General features: G+C 42.8%; 1 protein-coding gene and 1 non-coding gene across 4 annotated transcripts in view; both read left to right on the top strand.

Moving 5' to 3' along the window:
• Positions 1-112: 112 nt before the first annotated feature.
• The window catches only part of ELF1 (E74 like ETS transcription factor 1), a 114,102-nt gene continuing 95,187 nt past the window's right edge, over positions 113-19,027 (top strand). For 2 of the 3 annotated variants that reach the window (XM_070048741.1, XM_017343508.3), the window contains exon 1: positions 113-251. The gene's annotated coding sequence lies outside the window, so the exon portion shown is untranslated. The remainder of the gene's footprint in view (positions 252-19,027) is intronic. The other variant, XM_017343507.3, reaches the window with a different exon arrangement.
• TRNAE-UUC (transfer RNA glutamic acid (anticodon UUC)) lies at positions 282-353 on the top strand. The gene has a single exon. It is a non-coding gene; the product is annotated as a tRNA-Glu (tRNA).

Here is a 19,027-nt window from a genome sequence, read left to right as displayed (position 1 = left end):
GTTAGGAAAGAAAGGTGAAACCGCTGGTAGTGGGACCGCGAGTGGCTTGGGCTTCGTTCGCCTTAGAACTTTCCCGTGGCGGCAGAAAGCCCCGCCCCTCCCCCGCGACGCCCGCGCGCTCCGGGCGGCTCGTTCCTGCGCGTGGGCAGCGGCTGCCGCGGCGCGAGTGGCGCAGAGGCGGCGGCGGCGGCGGCGGCGGCAGCGACGGCGGCCGTGAGCGTAGAGGCAGCGGCGGCGCTTACGCTTGTCAGGTGGGTTACGGTGGTTCCCTCATCAGCACTTCCCATATGGTCTAGCGGTTAGGATTCCTGGTTTTCACCCAGGCGGCCCGGGTTCGACTCCCGGTATGGGAATGTAGAATTTTTTTTTTTCCCTTTGGTTTTTCTTTTGAGAAGCTGTTTGGGAAACTGACTTATTTTACTTTGAATGGCTGTTTTCCTGTCCCGTGTGTAGATGAATTTGTGTTAGTTGCGCCGGGAGCTGAGCTACTACTCTGGGGGGCAGCGCGGGTCCTTGGAGGAACGAGTGCACTTGGGGTCCCTCTCCCGCCTCGGGCTCTTGAGGCTGCTAGATCCGAAGGGAGTTTCGCTTTCTCCGGGGCTGCTCCGCCGGCCCCGGGTCGCCGTATTTTTCCAGACGCCCGGGAGGTGATGATTAACCTCGGCCCCGCGTTATCTCCTCCCGGCGCCCCCTCGGCCCACACCCTGCTCGGCCGCCCCCTTCCGATCGGTCCCGGGACGCGCGGGGCGTGTTCGTCCCCTACCCCGGGAGTCCCCGAGCAGCCCGCGCCCTCGCTGGGAGCGCTCGGTGTCATCCGTGGGCTCCGTGTGGACGAGAGCCCCTCCCGACCACGGTGCGCCTCCCGCGGCTCCCGCGCACCGGGCACCCCCGCCGGCCGCGTGCGTGCCCGCGGCACCCCGTGCCGGGCCTGCCGAGTCCCTGGACTTGACACCGGGCGCTGGGCACAGGCTCAGAAGTGCCCCCGCCCCTAGAGAAGGCCTTGGGGGAAGGGAGGCTGTTCAATGTTTTTCCCTCTCCCCTTGAGAAACACTCGATGAGCTGCGGGGAAGGCAAATACCTCTGTGATGAGACGTCTTTAAGGAAGAAAATGGACTTTCCAAAGGGGCCAACGTTTTGAGCGCCGCTAATTAAAAAATCCTGGTGTGGAGGTGGGGCTTGCAAGAGAAAATTGGCCGGAGACTGGGGAGGGGATGTTACAACAAAGTTGCACTGTGTTTTTAAATATAGAAGCCCTGTGTTTATTACAAAGACTGGGCAGCTGTGTCAGCAGCGTGAGCCGTAAATGAAACAAAAGCGTTATCTTAAATGCAGTTGAAATTAGAAAAATAGGGTCAGCTATAATGTTTAGTCTGTCGGGCCCCTGGGGACAAATGAAGAAGGAAAAAGTGACTCTTGCGGATGGGCTTCTGAGCGGTGCCATTATTAAGAGCAGAAGTTTCAGTGGTTAGTATGTGTTCCGACTGTTTTGTAGATTTAACTGCGTAATAGGTTTGAAGATCGTCCGTGAATGCGATTTGTGTAATGAGAAATTAATTACTATTTTAAATGCTGTTGATGCAAACATTCGAGCCCTTAACACGCCAGGCACTGCCATCTGCTTTTGAAGTTAACTGATGTTGGGTTCTTCACGTTAGTGGGTAGTGCATAGAATACTGGAAGGAATCATATCTTGAGACTGGTGATTAGCTGTGTGACCTTGTGCAGATCTTTCACCTTCTCTGCCCTCTGGCTTTAGGAAGAGCTACAATTCTTGATAAGGTATTACAGACCTCAGAGTGGCTAGAATCGTTGGGCAAATCATGGAAAGTAATGAAAGTGTAAAAGTTTCATTTCAATAAGGAGCAGCACTATGTTACTAGGAAGAACAAGTTACTGAAGTATTAGATTGAAAGGGAAGACGTCTCTGCCTTTATTGTCTCCACAGAGGTCTTAACTTTTGACCTTGTGTTTTGTAATCACCTAGTATTATACTGTCCCAAATGGTGCTAAAATGGGTGCTATATTAAACTCTGCATCCAGTAATTACAAATGGTGGTAGGGTATGGGTAAACTGATCATCTAATCGTTTACCAAGTAGAATATGGTAGGACAGTGTCTGCTAGTGGTTAGCGCTCCTGGAGTACAGAGATGATGGTTTTGCTCTGGACCTTGAAGAACTGGTTGGATTTCTCTTGTTGGGGAATGTGAATCACAAATCTGAAGTGGGGGGGGGGTACAAGTGCGGGAGGCTGGTGAGCATTCTGGTTTGGCAGGAGCACTGGGCGCCTGGAGGATCAGCTGGGGAAAGTAGGAAGGACTTTTAACTTGGTAAGTTTTGACTAGGTAACAGGGACCTTTTATATTACTAGGGTTTTAAAAACACTTTTTTCCCTGTTTGAAAAACCCAAGTATAGAAGATGTGAAAAAATGTTGTTTTAAAAGACTCAAACAATGTAGAAATATATTCTGTGCCCATAGATTTTATGTTTAGGAGTTAAATGTTCACTTTTAATGAATAGAATGGAGAAAAACAGTTAGTTAATTGGAATTCAGTTTATAAGAATGAGGTCTAGGTTTAAATTATGAGAATGATCTGTAACTGTATTCTTACTGGCTTCTTTTACTGAAAATTTTGTTATATTGTAATACAGTGCTGCTCATTACTCTCAGTAAGATATACTTGTGTTCCTAACATGGGGGAAGACTAGGTCATAAATTTGTGAGGATTCAAACACACACACACACACACACACTTTCGCCTTGTCACCAAAACAACATTGGAAGTCATGTTTTTGGTGCTTTCTTGGACCACGGAGTAGTGATTAGTCGAATTAAATATATTTACCTTTTTAATATTTGCTAGGTGTAATCAGAGATATGTGAAAACTCAGTAAATGTTAGTAGAGATGAACACCTGTGTTAATTTAAATGATTGTGGTATTTTGAGCTAAAATCTATACTTTACCAAGGTCCTTGAGGCTCAATGTTATGTGGGCCTCTTCTTGCTTCATCTCCTACCCATTCTGTTTATTATACTTTAGGGACACTGGCTTCCTTTTGTGCACTTTGAATATGCCAGGCTTACTCCTGTTTTAGAGTTTTATTCCTTGCTGTTTCATCTACCTGTTCTATTCCCCTTCCAACTTTTAACATCTCGAGTCTTTACTGACCACCCAAGCTGAAAACTCTGTCTTTGGTTACTTTCTGGTTATTTTACCCAATTTTTTCATTTCCTTACTCTCTGAAATTACCCTGTTTGTTTTTATTTCTTGTCATGTTATATTAGAATGTAAGTTCCATGAAGATAAGGATATTCTACAAGGATACCTCAAAAGAGTTTGTAGAAAAATGGAATTTTAATGGAAATGTAAGTTTATTTTGGTACAGAAATTTTGGAATTCATACATAATGTGCATTTTCTGTGAACTTTTTAGTGACTCCTTCCTGTAATGGGATTGTTCTTGTTGTATGGGGTTCAAACAATAGTGAAGAAATTGGACCCTTATATGTAGCTGGTAGAAATGTTGAATGGTACAGTTGCTTTTGGAAAACAGTTTGGAAGTTCCTACCATATGACCAACATTTCCATTGCTAAGTATATACCTAGGAGAAATGAAAATATGGACCTGCACCAAAATTTGTATACAAATTTTTATAGCAGCGTTGTTCATAGGCAAAATCTGGAAACAACCAAATTTCTATCGATTCGTAACTGAATAAATAAAATGTGGTTTTTCTGTTAATGGACTATTATTTGGCAATAAAAATAAATGAAATACTGAAATACACTACAATGTGGATGAAACTCAGGAACATTACCTTAAGTGAAAGAAGCTGAGCATAAAAGACCACGTTTATATGAGATGTCCAAAACAGGTAAATCTTTGCATTTTGGGTTAAGCTAAGTAACTTAGAAAAAGGGCTTTCTGGTAATGATTGTTTGATGAAGTTAATTTGGTGGTAGTGTGCAATATGAGGATGGTAAAGATGATATCTGTAGTGTCCATTCCCACCTTTCCAGTCCTATTCCAGCTCTCTATTCTCCCTATGTTAGACTTTGACCATGGTCAAGTGTCTTTTGCAGTATATTAAAAGCTTGATAGCTTTCCTTGTGTTTAGTGTCTGCCTAAATAGGGTGATGGCAGCAGAACAAAAAGGAACGGTCAGGTGTAAGAAGTTCATTGAAGTAAAAATTTTAGATGTCAGCAAGTAAACCTAAAAAAACAAAATAGAGAAATCTGAATTTTTTTGAGAGAACAGGTAATTTTTGGTTTTCAGTTTGGTCAGACAGTAAGTTTGTTGCCACATGTATGTGTAAGTGTGTATAGTTTTTGGAACACTGTAATTGTGCATTGAATCCAGGAACAAAATTAAGACTGTGAGACTGCCACCCTGTGGACAATATAATTAAAATCCTCCAGAATTAGAGTAATGCTTTATTCTTTTGCAATTTATTATTTTAGAACTGGCTATAGTTCTTCTTGTAGGTGTATGTGGTTGTGTTCATTAAATAAAAAGCTTGGAATTAGTTTGTTCTCTGAGCTCTTAGGCTTTTAAATAGAATCTAACGTACAATCAGTAGCTTAAAAATGTTATGTAGAAACTTAGGAGTGCATTTTAAATGGTATCTTTCTTTGCTCCAGAAATATTATATAAAAGCGTTTGTTTTTTAAAAAATATTGTAGCATGTAAGCCTATTGTGAAATATTTTTTCCCATTGTACTGATCTTTTCATCTTGTTTTATGATAAGTATGGTATTGTCCTTGAGAGTTAAATTTCTTGAAGTATGTGAAAACTGCCTCTTTTTTGGCTAAGCAAAAAAATTTTTAAAAAAGATTTATTTATTTACCTGAAAGAGGGAAAGAGATCAATCTTCCATCTCTGGTTTACTCCCCAAATGGCTGCAACACCCAAGGTGGAGCCAGGCCAAAGCCAAGAGCCAGGGGCTTCTTGTGGGTCTCTCACATGGGTATAGAGGCCCAAGCACCTGGGCCATCATCTGCTGCTTTCCCAGGCCACCACAGGAAGCTGTGTTGGACGTAGAGCAGCCGGCGTCACAGGCTGAAGTGTCACCCATAAAACACGGTGGTAGCCCCTGAATATGGATTATTATCCTCATTTTTTGTCTGTGTGTGGAATTGGTTGTAGTTATTAAAAATTCTCCCAGGAGCCAGCGCTGTGGTGTAGCGGCTGCCTGTAGTACTGGCATCCCACATGGGTGCCGGTTCAAGTTCAAGTCCCGGCTGTTCTGCTTTTTTTTTTTTTTCAAGATTTATTTATTTATTTGAAAGTCAGAATTACAGAGAGAGAGAGAGAGAAAGAGAAAGAGAGTGGTCTTCCATCCGCTGGTTCACTCCACAATTGTCTACAGTTGCCCGAGCTGTGCTGATCCAAAGCCAGGAGCCAGGAGCCTCCTCTGTGTCTTCCCATGCAGGTGCAGGGGCCCAAGGACTTGGGCCTTCTTCCACTGCTTTCTCAGGCCATTAGCAGAGAGCTGGATTGGAAATGGAGGAGCTGGGTCTTGAACCGCAGCCCATTTGAGATGCAGGTTGCGGCTTAACCTGCTACCTCACAGCACCGGCCCTTGCTTCACTTCTGATGGAGCTCTCTGCTATGACCTGGAAAAGCAGTAGAAGATGAAGCAAGTCCTTGGGTCCCTGCACTTATGTGGGAAACCCAGAAGAAGCTCCTGGCTCCTGGCTTTGGATCAGCCCAGCTCGGGCAACTGTAGACAATTGTGGAGTGAACCAGCGGATGGAAGACCACTCTCTTTCTCTTTCTCTCCATTTGGGGAGTGAACCAGTGGGTGGAAGACTGTCTCTCTCTCTCTGCCTCTGCCCCTGCCCCTGCCTCTGCCTCTCTGTAACTCTGCATTTCAAATAAATACATAAATCTTTAAAAAAATTCTCCATGCTTTGATGAATTGTGTTCATGTAAAATATGTTTGGATTATGCTATGTGTTACTTATATATAGCACATTCTGCTCATGAATTAAACAGTGGTAAAATAACCTAAATCAAAATGATTCTGAAAGACTTATTTACTGTCTGCAACTCAGGAAATGGTTCAGTCTTGGCTTCTACAAAATAAAATTTTCCAAGTAGATGAGCTGTTTACAGCCTATAGTGTCATAAATGGAGTACATACTTGAATTTCCTGAGGTGTCAGGAGGGGTGGGGCTGCTACTATTTAGTGCTTAAAATTTCTGTCACCAATAAAGCAGAAGTGGGTGAAAGTGTCAGTTGTGCGTTCTTTAAGAACTGTGATATCCAAGCAGAGGAGGGCGATGGAATTGAATCCCTAGCCTCTACGCTACCTGATATTTTAGGGACCTCACCTTTTGATGATAGAGTAATTGTCAAATATAATGTCAGTTATTTAAAATATTTAAGTATTTCTCTGAGTTTTTCTAAAAACTATACTATGATACATACATAATAATAAACTGTATGTGCTTGATTTTATCTAACTTTTTCAGAGTAAATATATGAGACTATGGGTGACTTTCCAGAAATATATTTTGCTATGGGTATATTTTATATTCTGCGTCAACATATAGTGTGTAATTATAACAGGTACACAGATGAAAATACAAATGTTTATACAGATTCACAAGGTTCACTGTCAGATAACTTGAGAAAAATAACTTTCAAAATGCTTGATGGGCCGGTGCCGCGGCTCAATAGGCTAATCCTCCAACTGCAGCACCGGCATACCGGGTTCTAGTCCCGGTCAGGGCGCCGGATTCTGTCCCAGTTGCCCCTCTTTCAAGCCAGCTCTCTGCTGTGGCCCGGGAGTACAGTGGAGGATGGCCCAAGTGCTTGGGCCCTGCACCCCATGGGAGACCAGGAGAAGCACCTTGCTCCTGCCTTCGGATCGTGGCCATTGGAGGGTGAACCAACGGCAAAAGGAAGACCTTTCTTTCTCTCTCTCTCTCTCTCTCTCTCTCTCTCTCTCTCTCTCACTATCTACTCTGCCTGTCAAAATAAAATAAAATAAAAATTAAAAAAAATGCTTGATGATCTGTTCTTTCCTAGGTGTTGTACATGAAGAGCAAATAAGGTTAGAGGTATATTTGTGCTTTGTAAAATCGTTGACTGGTTTTGCTATCCTTTTTTTTTTTTTAAGATTTATTTATTTATTTGAAAGTCAGAGTTACACAGAGAGAGGAGAGGCAGAGAGAGAGAGAGAGGTCTTCCATCCGATGGTTCACTCCCCAATTGGCCGCAATGGCTGGAGCTGCGCCAATCCGAAGCCAGGAGCCTGGAGCTTCTTCACCGTCTTCCACGTGGGTGCAGGGGCCTGAGGACTTGGGCCATCTTCCACTGCTATCCTGGGCCATAGCAGAGAGCTGGACAGGAAGTGGAGCAGCCAGGTCTCGAACTGGCACCCATATGGGATGCCAGCGCTTTAAGCCAGGGTGTTAACCCACTGCGCCACAGCACTGGGCCACAGTGCCGGCCCGCTATCAATCCTTTCTAAAACTAAATAACATTGGATTCATACAAAGAAAATTTTTAGTTTAACATTTAACCTATACTTAAGAAACTATTATCACACAGTATCTATGTTTTCATGCTACAATGGTGACAATTTTACGATTAATGATAATGTTCCCTTTTACTTTTCCCACCTGGACTCATTTTCACAAATGTAAATTATAAGGTATTTTGTTATTTGAGAAGTAATTCTCTCTCTCTCTCTTTCTCTAAGATTATTTGAAAGGCACAGAGAGTAGCAAAGAGAGAGAGAGAGAGGTCTTCCATTTGCTGGTTCACTCTCCAAATGGCTGTAACAACCAGAGCTGGGCTGATGGGAATCCAGGAGCCTGGAGCTTCTTCCAAGTCTTGCACATGGGTGCAGGGAATCTCTGCTGCTTTCCCAGGCACAATAGCAGGGAGCTGGATCAGAAGTAGAGCAGCTGGGACTCGAACTGGAGCCCATATGGGATGCTGGCGCTGTAGATGGAGGCTGTACCACAGCACCAGCCCCTGAAGAGTAATTATTTTTTTAAACAGAAAGCTTTTATTAATAAATACAAATTGCATAAGTTCAACTTTTGGATTATAGAGGTTCTTCCCCCCCATACCCGCCCTCCCACTCCTAAACTGTCCCACCTCCTGCTCCCTCTCCCATCCCATTATTCAAGATTCATTTTAATTATCTTTATATACTCTAACATTATTTAGACAGGGCCATAATCAAAGTGGAAATTCTCTCCTCCCTTCAAAGAAAGATACCTCCTTCTTTGATGGCCCTGAAGAGTAATTCTAACATAGACTATTTGAACTTTGATAAAACAGTAACAACTGTTTGATAAGTTGTGTGACTGTGAATTTTAATAGACCTTTTAATTTTTGAATGCAAACTATTCACTGCTAAAATCCCTTGATTTAAAACTTTATTATTTTATTTTATATCCCACTTATCCTAGTGACTTCTAGATCCAGAGAGTCCTTTTAAATTATCCTAAATTATTTTTAGTTTAACCTTTCAATTTAGTTACAATCTCTTCTGGATTCAGGATTTGGAGACCAGGATACAATTTTGATTTAGCATCTGTTGATACATTGCTTCCTGTGAAGCCTTGTATCTGTTTCCAGGTTTAATCAGATGTTTGCTTCAACCTTCCAACTTTGTGATGACATTTGTTTGACCCCAGCTCTTCTAACGTACATTTTTTTTTTTTTAATTTGACAGGTAGAGTTATAGACAATGAGAGAGAGAGACAGAGAGAAAGGTTTTCCTTCCGTTGGTTCACTCCCCAAATGGCCACTAAGGCCGGCGCTGCGCCAATCCAAAGCCAGGAGCCAGGTGATTCTTCCTGGTCTCCCGTGCAGGTGCAGGGGGCCCAACACTTGGGCCATCCTCCACTGCCCTCCTGGGCCACAGCAGAGAGCTGGACTGTAAGAGGAGCAACCAGGACTAGAACCCGGCGCCCATAAAGGATGCCAGCGCCGCAGGCGGAGGATTAACCAAGTGAGGCTCAGCACCGGCCCCCTAACACATGTTTGTCACAAATAGCGACCATGACAAAGGACACAGAAGACCCTGTTAGCTAGGAAGGGGGAGCTCTGCCAATGAATCATCCACTGAATAGGGCAGGTACTGACCAACTTTGGAAAGCTGAAGCAGAAAGAAAGGATGTGACAGGAAAGGTACCATCACAGGAAAGTTGATAGAGGAAAGTGTTCAGCAAGTAGGTGCCGGGTGGGAGTGAAGGGGAGTATCCTGATGGGAGACAAAAAGTAGGCTTCAGGATTTAGAACTCTTAAGCAGGCAGGAGGCCTCAGCACATTTCAGACTTGAGTGGCCATGCCTTTTTCTTTATTCTCCCTTGTATTTATGCCATTTCACATGAACTCCAATTTTGCTGTCCCTTAACATTCTGTTTTGGAAGACCGGTCCTTTTTTTTTTTTTTTTTTTTTGCATTGTCAATTCTCGAATGGCTTTTGTTAGTTCTGGAGCATATTTATAGAGGCTTTTTACCGTGAGTTTATAGGAAAAAGTATGTAAAATTTCTATAAAAGCAAATTTATCACTTCACACTCTTTTTTCCTTAAATATTTATTTATTTATTTATTTATTTGAAAGGCAGAGAGGGAGAGGCAGATGCATCCTGTGAACCATCCTGTGGTTCACTCCCCAAATGGCTGCACAGCCAAGGCTGGGCCATGCTGAAGCTAGGAGCCAGGAACTTCATCTGGATCCCCTGTGTGGGTGCAGGGGACCAAGTACATAGGCCTTTGCCACTTTCCCAACTGTATTAACAGGGAGCTGGATTGGAAAAAGAGCAGCCTGGACTCGAACTGTTGCCCATATGGAATGCCAGTATATACAGTCCCCTCACCTCACTCTTCTAAGATGGCTACTCTTAGGAAAAAAAAAAAAAAACAGAAAATAACAAGTGTTGGTGAGGATGTGGAGATGTTGAAACCCTCATGCACAGTTGGAAGGATGTAAAAATGGTACAGCTGCTATGGAAGACTGTTAGTTTCCCAAAAAATTAGAAATAGAGCTACCATATATGAGGATTCTTCATAAAGTTCTTAGACAGGAGCTAGCATTTATTTTGGCACAGAACAGTTTTGAAGTCCACACATAATCCTTTCAGAATGGTCATTTTCCAACAACTTTTTGAAGATCTCTCATAATCTAGTAGTTCCACTTATGAGTGCATACTCAAAGGAATTGAAAGTGGGGTCTCAAATAGATTTGTGCACTCACTCACACTCATAGATTATTGTGGCGAAAAAATGGAAGCAACCCAAGTGTTTCCATCAATGGACAGATTGATTAATAAAACAGTCTATGTACATAACAGTGGAATATTATTTAACTTTAAGGAAAGAAATTCAGACAAATTTAACAACATAGATGAACCTTAAGGGTATCAAGTCAAGTGAAATGAACCAGTCACAAAAAGATAGATTCAGCTTATATGAGGTCCCTAGAAAAGTTAGATTCAAAGAGACAGAAAGTAAAATTAATGTTGCCAGGACCTTGGGGATAGGTGACAGCGAGTAGTTGTTTAATGGATACAGTTTCAGTTTGGGGATAGGTGAGAAGGAGTAGTTGTATAATGGATACAATTTCAGTTCTGCAGATTTGTTGCATAAAAATGTGTACTTAATGTTATGGAATTACACACTTAAGATCGTACATTTTATGTATATTTTAACTCAAAAAAATTGAAAAGCAAATTTGAAGTTGTGTCTGCACAGAAATTATTTCTGAATGCAAATCCCTCTGTAACGAGATGAAGTTACTACTTTTGCCAGTATTTGAGTATTAGGTATTGAAGATCTGACAGTGAAAAAAATATACAAGATCTTCATGAAGTTCACAGTTTAGCTGGGAGATAGACATTGATTGAACTATTAGAAATTATGCCGAAGTGTTTTATGTACAGTGGGTGCATTCCTAACCAGAAGATGGGAAGGACAGGATTGAGAAGCTTTCCCTGGGGAAATGACATTTAAATAGAGACCTGAATAAGTAAGCCTTGAGAGATGAAAGGGGTGGGCAGATGGGAAGGGAGAGGAAGAGGAAGGGGGGAGAGGAAGAGGAAGGGAGAGGAAGCCTCCGGGGGAGGCTCCTGGCTTCCTATCGGTACAGCTCTACAGCTCTGGCCGTTGTGGCCATTTGGGGAGTGAACCATCGGATGGAAGACCTCTCTCTCTCTCTCTCTGCCTCTGCCTCTGCCTCTGCCTCTGCCTCTCTCTGCGCCTCTCCTCTCTCTGTGTAACTCTGACTTTCAAATAAATTGTAAAATCCTTTTAAAATCAAATAAATTTTTAAATCCCTTTCCTGTGCAGCAGGAAAGGGATACTTGGAAAGTGGAAACTTTGGAGGGCTGTAATGTAGAAAGTAAGATGTGATGGGAGATGAGACTGCCAGGTATCATCATATAAAGGTATGATAAGGATTTTAATTTTTGTTTTTAAGCAGAGTGGGCATATATTCATGGGTTTAAAACTAGGGAGTATGGAGTTATAGAGAGAGAAGAGAAAACAAGAGACAGAGAAATCTTCCATCCGCTGGTTCACTCCCCAAATGGCCACAGTGGCTGGAGCTGGACTGGTTGGAAGCCAGGAACCAGGAGCTTCCTCTGTGTCTCCTTTGTGGGTGCAGGGGCCCAAGGACTTGGGCCATCCTTCCCTGCTTTCCCAGGTGCACTAGAAGGAACTGGATTAGAAGTACCTGGATTTGAGCCCTGGCTCCACTCCTGATTCTAGTTTCCTGCTAAAGTGCTTTCTGCTAATATTTACCCTGGGAGGCAGCAGGTGATGGCCGTGCCACCTAAATTGGAGACTTGGATTGAGGTCTTAGCTCTGGCCTTTGGCGAGTGGATCAGTGGATGGGACTCTCTTTACCTCTCTACCTCCCTTCCTTCCCCTACTCCCCTTTCTCCCTCCATTCCTTTCAAATAATGTAAACCATAAAAATCTTAGTAAGTAAAGTGCTGATAATTTTTAGTTCATTATTTCTGATATTGGAATGTAGATCATGAAAGTGTAAGTTGATTGTGCACTTACATGTACTTTTTTTTGTAACTTGGATATTTCACATATGTTTTGGATATTTTTCCCTTATTTATACCATTTTGTTTAGCTAATTATTTTTGGCAACTGAATAATAGTGCATTCCCTACAATGGAACATAGTTTCTGTAACATCTTACTTATATAATAGTGTTTCCTTATTTATGTAATAGTTTTTTTACTGTTTTAAAGGGTGTTGCACTGAATATCTATCTACATCTTTGCTATGTTTTTATGTTGTTAGAATAAATTCCTAGGACTGAAACTGCTGAGTTAAAGATAAATATACTTTAAGGCCTTTTGATTATGAAAGATAACTTTTAAGTCTTGTGAGCTAAATTTGAGAACATTGTTTCCCCTACAACCTCTTTAATCATTAGAATCTTTGCTAATTTCATAGATGAAAATGGTATTGTTTTTCTGTTCTGAAATTTTAGGAATAAACTTTTTTTGTGTTTAGCTGCATTTGGCTACATTTCTTTTGTGAACTGCCTATTCATTACCTGTGCCTGTATTTCTTTTGGAGTAGTTGGTTCAATTAATAGTGGTTTTCTCCCCCCCCGCCAATTCTGTGTTTTGTTCTGAAAGTTTTTATGTGCACAGCAGAGGTGAAATTTTATGATGAGCATGCATATATACACCACTTAGCTTTTGCCACTAATATTTTATGATACTTTATCATCTTTTTTATTCTAGTTAAATTGTAGATGTTAGTATTTCAGCCTAAATATTTGAGCATATCTTTGACTAGTGATTCAGTATTTCAGTTTTTTTTTTTTCAAGATAAAATTTATTTGAAACTAAATACATGAATCTTTTTTACCTTACACATTTTATTTTGGGGCCGGCGCCGTGGCTCACTTGGCTAATCCTCCGCCTGCAGCGCCAGCATCCCATATGGGCACCTGGTTCTAGTCCTGGCTGCTCCTCTTCTAGTCCAGCTCTCTGCTGTGGCCCAGTGGGCAGTGGAAGATGGCCCAAGTGCTTGGGCGCCTGCACCAGAATGGGAGACCAGGAGGGAGTACCTGGCTCCTGGCTTCGGATGGGCGTAACTCCACCCGTAGTGGCCATTTGCAGGGTGAACCAACGGAAGGAAGACCTTTCTCTCTGTCTCTCTATCTCACTGTCTAACTCTATCTGTCAAATAAATTTTTTAAAAAATATTTTATTTTAAAACATAGAATTGGATGTTTATTGGCCAATCTTTTGATGAAAGCTCAAAGGACATTTTCTTTGAGAATGTACCAATTGTTGCAGTTCTGTATGTGTTTTCTTTCTTACATATCTACAAAAGATTGCCTGTGATTTTTGGTTTTCATTTTAAGTGGATTAAAAACTTTATTTAATATAAAGAATTTGAGTTTTGACAAATGTGTTTGCTGCACCAGTTTTCTACAGTTAAGTAAAGGAGTTAGCCATGTGGCTATTTAACAGAAAAGCTTCCAGAGCAGTGAGAACAACCTGTGCAAAGACCTAAGGCAGAAGACTGCTTGATGTGTTCGTGGAACAGCAGTGACAGGTCAGAGTGACTAGAAGAGAGGGGACAAACAGGAATTAGTAAGAGATAACAATCACAGAGGTGAGGACCAGGGTAAGATCTTGCAGTTCTGTTAAGCAATTATAAAGACATTTATTTTGCATGTAAAAGAGCTGTGGGAGTTTTGAAGCACAGGAGTTGCTGATTTAAATAGGTTACCTCTGGATGCTATTTTGAAATCTAGTTAAAGGAGGAGAGAGGGATAGAACCAGGAAGGCTGTTTAAAGTAATGCAGTGGTACAAGTAGGTAAGAGATGACTGTGGTTTAGAGCACACTACTAGCAATGAAGATGATTGGTTACGGGGTTCTGTATATGACTTGACAATTGAATCAATATATTTTAAAGATTTATTTTGAAAAATCATGTATTTATGGTGTGCAACATGATGTTTTAAAATATATATACATATTGTGTATTTACTTAAATCTAGCTAATTAATAAGACATTACCTCACATTGTTAATATTTTTAAAAATATTTATTTATTTTGAAAGTTATAAATGTGTGGTATGTGTGTGGAGAGAGAGAGAGAGAGAGAGAGAGAGAGAGAGAGAGAAACAGATGGAGATCTTCTATTCACTGGTTCACTCCCTAGATAGCTGTAGTGGCCAACACTGGGCCAGACCAAAGCCAGGAGCTTTATCCTGGTCTCTCACGTTGGTGGCAGGGGCTCAAACATTTGGGCCATCTTCTGCTGCTTTCCCAGAACATTAGCAGAGAGCTGGATCAGAAATGGAGTAGCTGGAAAGCGAACCGGCATTCATGTGGGATGGTGGTGTTGTAGGCTGTGGCTTTACCAGCTCTGCCACAACACTGACCCCTAATTACCATTTTAAAGGATTTTTTAGAAGATTATTTATTTGAAAGGCAGAGAATGAGAGAGAAGAGGTCTCTTCCATCCGTAGGTTTGCTTCCCTAATGGCTGTAATAGCCAGGGCTGGACCAGGTTGGAACAGGGAGCCAGGAACTCTATCTGGATCTCCTACATGGATGGCAGCAACTCACGTACTGGAGCCATCAACTGCTGCCTTCCCAGGCACATTAACAGGAACTGAATCAGAAGTGGACTAGGCCGGCGCCGCGGCTCACTAGGCTAATCCTCCACCTTGCGGTGCTGGCACAGCGGGTTCTAGTCCCGGTCAGGGCACCGGATTCTGTCCCGGTTGCCCCTCTTCCAGGCCAGCTCTCTGCTGTGGCCAGTGGAGGATGGCCCAAGTGCTTGGGCCCTGCACCCCATGGGAGACCAGGAGAAGCACCTGGCTCCTGCCATCGGATCAGCACAGTGCATCGGCCACGGCAGCCATTGGAGGGTAAACCAACGGCAAAGGAAGACCTTTCTGTCTCTCTCTCTCACTGTCCACTCTGCCTGTCAAAAAAAAAAAAAAAAAAAAAAAAAAAGAAGAAGTGAACTAGGCAGGACTCCAACCAGCACCAGCACTCTGATATGAGATGCAAGTATCCAAGTGGCAAACTAATTCACTGTGCTACAATACCTGCTCCAATAGTTAGTGTTATTTGGTGAGACTATAAACCGGGGCTGATGATAGCGGGTAAAGCTACCGCCTGCGATGCTGGCATCCCATATGGGCACCGGTTCAAGTCCCAGCTGCTACACTTCCAATCCAGTTCTCTGCTATGGCCTGGGAGAACAGTAGAGGATGATTCAAGTCTTTGGGCCCTTTCACCCGCATAGGAGACCTGGATAAAGCTCCTGGCTCCTGGCTTTGGATCGGCCCAACTTCAGCCTTCCATCCATTTATGGAGTGAACCAGTGGATGGAAGACTTCTCTGTCTCTCTCTGCCTCTGCCTCTCTGTAACTCTGCCTTTCAAATAAATAAATCTTTTTTTAAAAAAACAAATAATATTTACCATCCATCCTTTTTTCGCTTTTCAAAAATAGAACATTCCTCTCTCTCTCTTATTCCCACTCTTATTTTTAACAGGAATCAATTTTCAATTGGGATTTAAACACCTAAGAATACTTGTGTTAAGTAAAGAGTTCAACCAATGGTATTAAGTAGAAAAAGAAAATACTAAAAAGGGGGGCCATTGCTATGGTGCAGAGGGTTAACACCCTGGCCTGAAGCACCAGCATCCTATATGCATGCCAGTTCAAGTCCCAGCTGCTCCACTTCCGATCCAGCTCTCTGCTATGGCCTGGGAAAGCAATAGAATATGGCCCAAGTCCTTGGGCCCCTGCACCTGTGTGGGAGACCCGGAGGAAGCTCCTGGCTCCTGGCTTCAGATGGGCAAAGCTCCGACCGTTGCGGCCAGTTGGGGAGTGAACCAGCACCTGGAAGACCTCTCTCTCCGCCTCTCTTCTCTCTGTGTAACTCTGACTTTCAAATCTTTTTTTTTTTTTTTTTTTTTTTTTGCAGGCGGAATTAGACAGTGAGAGAGAGACAGAGAGAGAAAGGTTGTCCTTCCGTTGGTTCACACCCCAAATGACTGCTAGATCTCTGTGAGTGAGATCCCGGTGGAAAGAAGGGGCCATCAAAGAAGGAGGTATCTTTCTCTGAAGGGAGGAGAGAACTTCCACTTTGATTATGGCTTTGTCTAAATAATGTCAGAGTTGGTAGACTCAAGAGGCTTCCATAGTCTTGGCAGCTCATGACAAGAGCCTTGAGTGATCACTGACATCAATTGTTAAATCAACAACAGGAGTCACTGTACACTTGCTCCCCATATAGGACCTCTGTCCTTAATGTGTTGTCTACTATGAGAATTAACGGTAAAACTAGTCTTCAAACAGTACTTTATATGTTGTGTGTGTGGGGGGGGGTTCAAACTTTTGAAATCTTTACTTAGTATAGAGTTGATCTTCTGTATATAAAGATAATTAAAACAAATCTTAATGAGAATGGGATGGGAGAGGAAGTAGGAGGTGGAATGGGAGGGCAGGAATGGAGAGAAGAACCGCTGTAATCCAAAAGTTGTTCTTATGAAATTTATATTAAATAAAAGTTTTCTATAAAAAATAAAAATATAACATTAACTATAGTCACCATATGGGTATATGACAGAAAACCATCAGTCAAGGCTTTTGGTCCACGATTAATGGCAAAGGCTGTGGGCAGAGTAGGTTTTGTTTTGGAGGGAAGATCAGAAATTAAGGTTTGGATATGTTAAATTTGAGAAGACAGCTGGACATTTGATAAAACATGGAGTTCAGGAGCAAGACATGGAGATAGAAATTAAATTAAAATACTTAGCATATTATATGTCCATAAGAAATACTTCTTGCAATTTCTGCTGCCTCTGCTACTGTCTCTGCAGCCTCAGAACCTGCTTTCTTTGCAGGTCTCCACCACCTCTGCCTCTGTTTCCTTCACTTCTGCCACGTCTGCCACACCTTTGTTGCATATTTAGCATCCCCCACAGGTCTTGGGTGCAAGCGTGGAGGCGGTGGGGGGGGAATGGGTGTTTTATGGGTGGCGGCAGAGCAGGCCTGGGCCTCTGCTGGGGCAGCAAGTGATTTTGGGGAGGAAGGGAAGATGGGGAGTGGCGAGAGCATCGGCCTTTCACCCCATCCTTGCTGCTTCCTGGAGACCCGCAGCTCATCGCTCTCATCGTGGACCAGCTCAAGAGCTGGGGTCTGTGGCCCACGTGGTCACCAAGTCAGCCTCCCAAAACCTGAGTGCATAATTTTGTGTCAAGCCACCTGGGTAAGAGTGGAATCCTACGATGAACGAGAACCAGTTGTGAAAGCCGACTGTGGTATTTGGTCAGGGATGTTGGAAGCTGGAGTAGACAGTATTATTTCTCAGCTAGTGGGTCCAAAACTGAGCCACATCTTCAGACCCCAGACTGAATGGACAATTCAGGAGTTCCTGGCGGCCCAGAAGAAAGAAGCCGAGCCAGCACCCCCTGCAGAGCCTGAAAGCCAGGAGCCTGCAGCTCTATCCCAGGATGCCTCCCGAGAATGTGCCTGACACCTTTGGAAAGCTCCATTTAGTTACGGTGAAGGAGTAGATTCAGTTGTATAAGAGAACAACTTCAAAATGAAGATGGGCCACAGTCATCACTGGTCTCAGTATTTCAGCCTTGGCTATGGAGCAGTGTCTGGAATTGAACAGGGAGTTGTTTGGCAGTGGGGAAGTTGACTGTGTGTTCCCCTGCATTGTGCTGCCATTGACCAGGCTTTATAAGGGCCTGACATTGGTAGACAACCCAGAGATAAAAACAAACAAACAAAAAAACACACTGCAACAACATCGGTCGCCCTGAAGCAAACTCCTACTTGAATGTGGAGACTGCAGATGGCTTTTAGGGTACATGCCCTGGGATGTAAGCTGTAGTGAATAAAGATCACCAGTCCCAAAGATGATTTCAAAGCATAATGGCAGTAGCTGGGAGTAGGTATTTGGCAGTGCTTTCTTGGTATGGTTTGAGTTGCAGAGTTGCAGACTAGAATACACAAGCCATTAGCATCAGATGGCTTTAAAGTTATTGTGACTTTCTTGTATGTGAATCTTCTAACCAGTTTCCTTTGCCTTGTACAAGATGACAACATGGAACCCTAGAATGTGGAAGCTCAGCTGTAGATGAGAAAACAGTTGCAAGCTCCCTGCCCAGGGCATCTTCCTGTCCTGCAAGGGCTAGTGAGTCTCATATGGCTCTATCTTATTCTTGTATTTGTGTTTTTTAGAAAACTGAATGATCAATTAGTGGCACAAGTTTTATAATGAAATCATTTACTGCTTTTTAAAAAAGAAAATGTTTTCTAAAATGGTTGTAAATCTAAAACACTTTCAGGTTTTGGCCGGCGCCGTGGCTCACTAGGCTAATCCTCTGCCTGTGGCGCCGGCACACCGGGTTCTAGTCCCGGTCGGGGCGCCGAATTCTGTCCTGGTTGCTCCTCTTCCAGGCCAGCTCTCTGCTGTGGCCCTGGAGTGCAGTGGAGAATGGCCCAAGTCCTTGGGCCCTGCACCTGCATGGGAGACCAAGAGAAGCACCTGGCTCCTGGCGTCCTGCGCACCAGCTGCAGGGGCCACTGTGGGGTGAACCAATGGAAAAGTAAGACCTTTCTCTCTGTCTCTCTCTCTCTCACTGTCCACTCTGCTGTCAAAAATAAGTAAATAAATAAATAAATAAATAAATAAAACACTTTCAGGTTTTAAAGTTCATTTGGCCAGTGATATGACTTCAAGTATAGAAGAGCAACAGAGTTCAGTTGTAGCTAGAACGTTTACTTTTTCCTTATAGTCCATCATGCACTCAGAAAAGGCATTGAATGTTCATCTATATGGCGTTAAGAAAGTTGAATAAATAAAGCCTATAGACTAAATCTCTTAAGTTAAATATTCCTTTTAATTGGAACTTTTACCAGCTTCTTCCTAATTAGGAAAAGAGGCTGTGTAAGTAAAGGCCTGAAAAGGATAGAAGACCAAAGCATAAAGGAAAGGGCTGCTTTTGAATAATCAGTTCTAATCTATTGGGAAT

This window comes from Oryctolagus cuniculus, chromosome 9 (assembly GCF_964237555.1).
Source record: "Oryctolagus cuniculus chromosome 9, mOryCun1.1, whole genome shotgun sequence".
NCBI lineage: Eukaryota > Metazoa > Chordata > Mammalia > Lagomorpha > Leporidae > Oryctolagus > Oryctolagus cuniculus.
The sequence above is the reverse complement of the archived record's forward strand: the minus strand, read 5'-3'. Positions and strand labels throughout refer to the sequence as shown.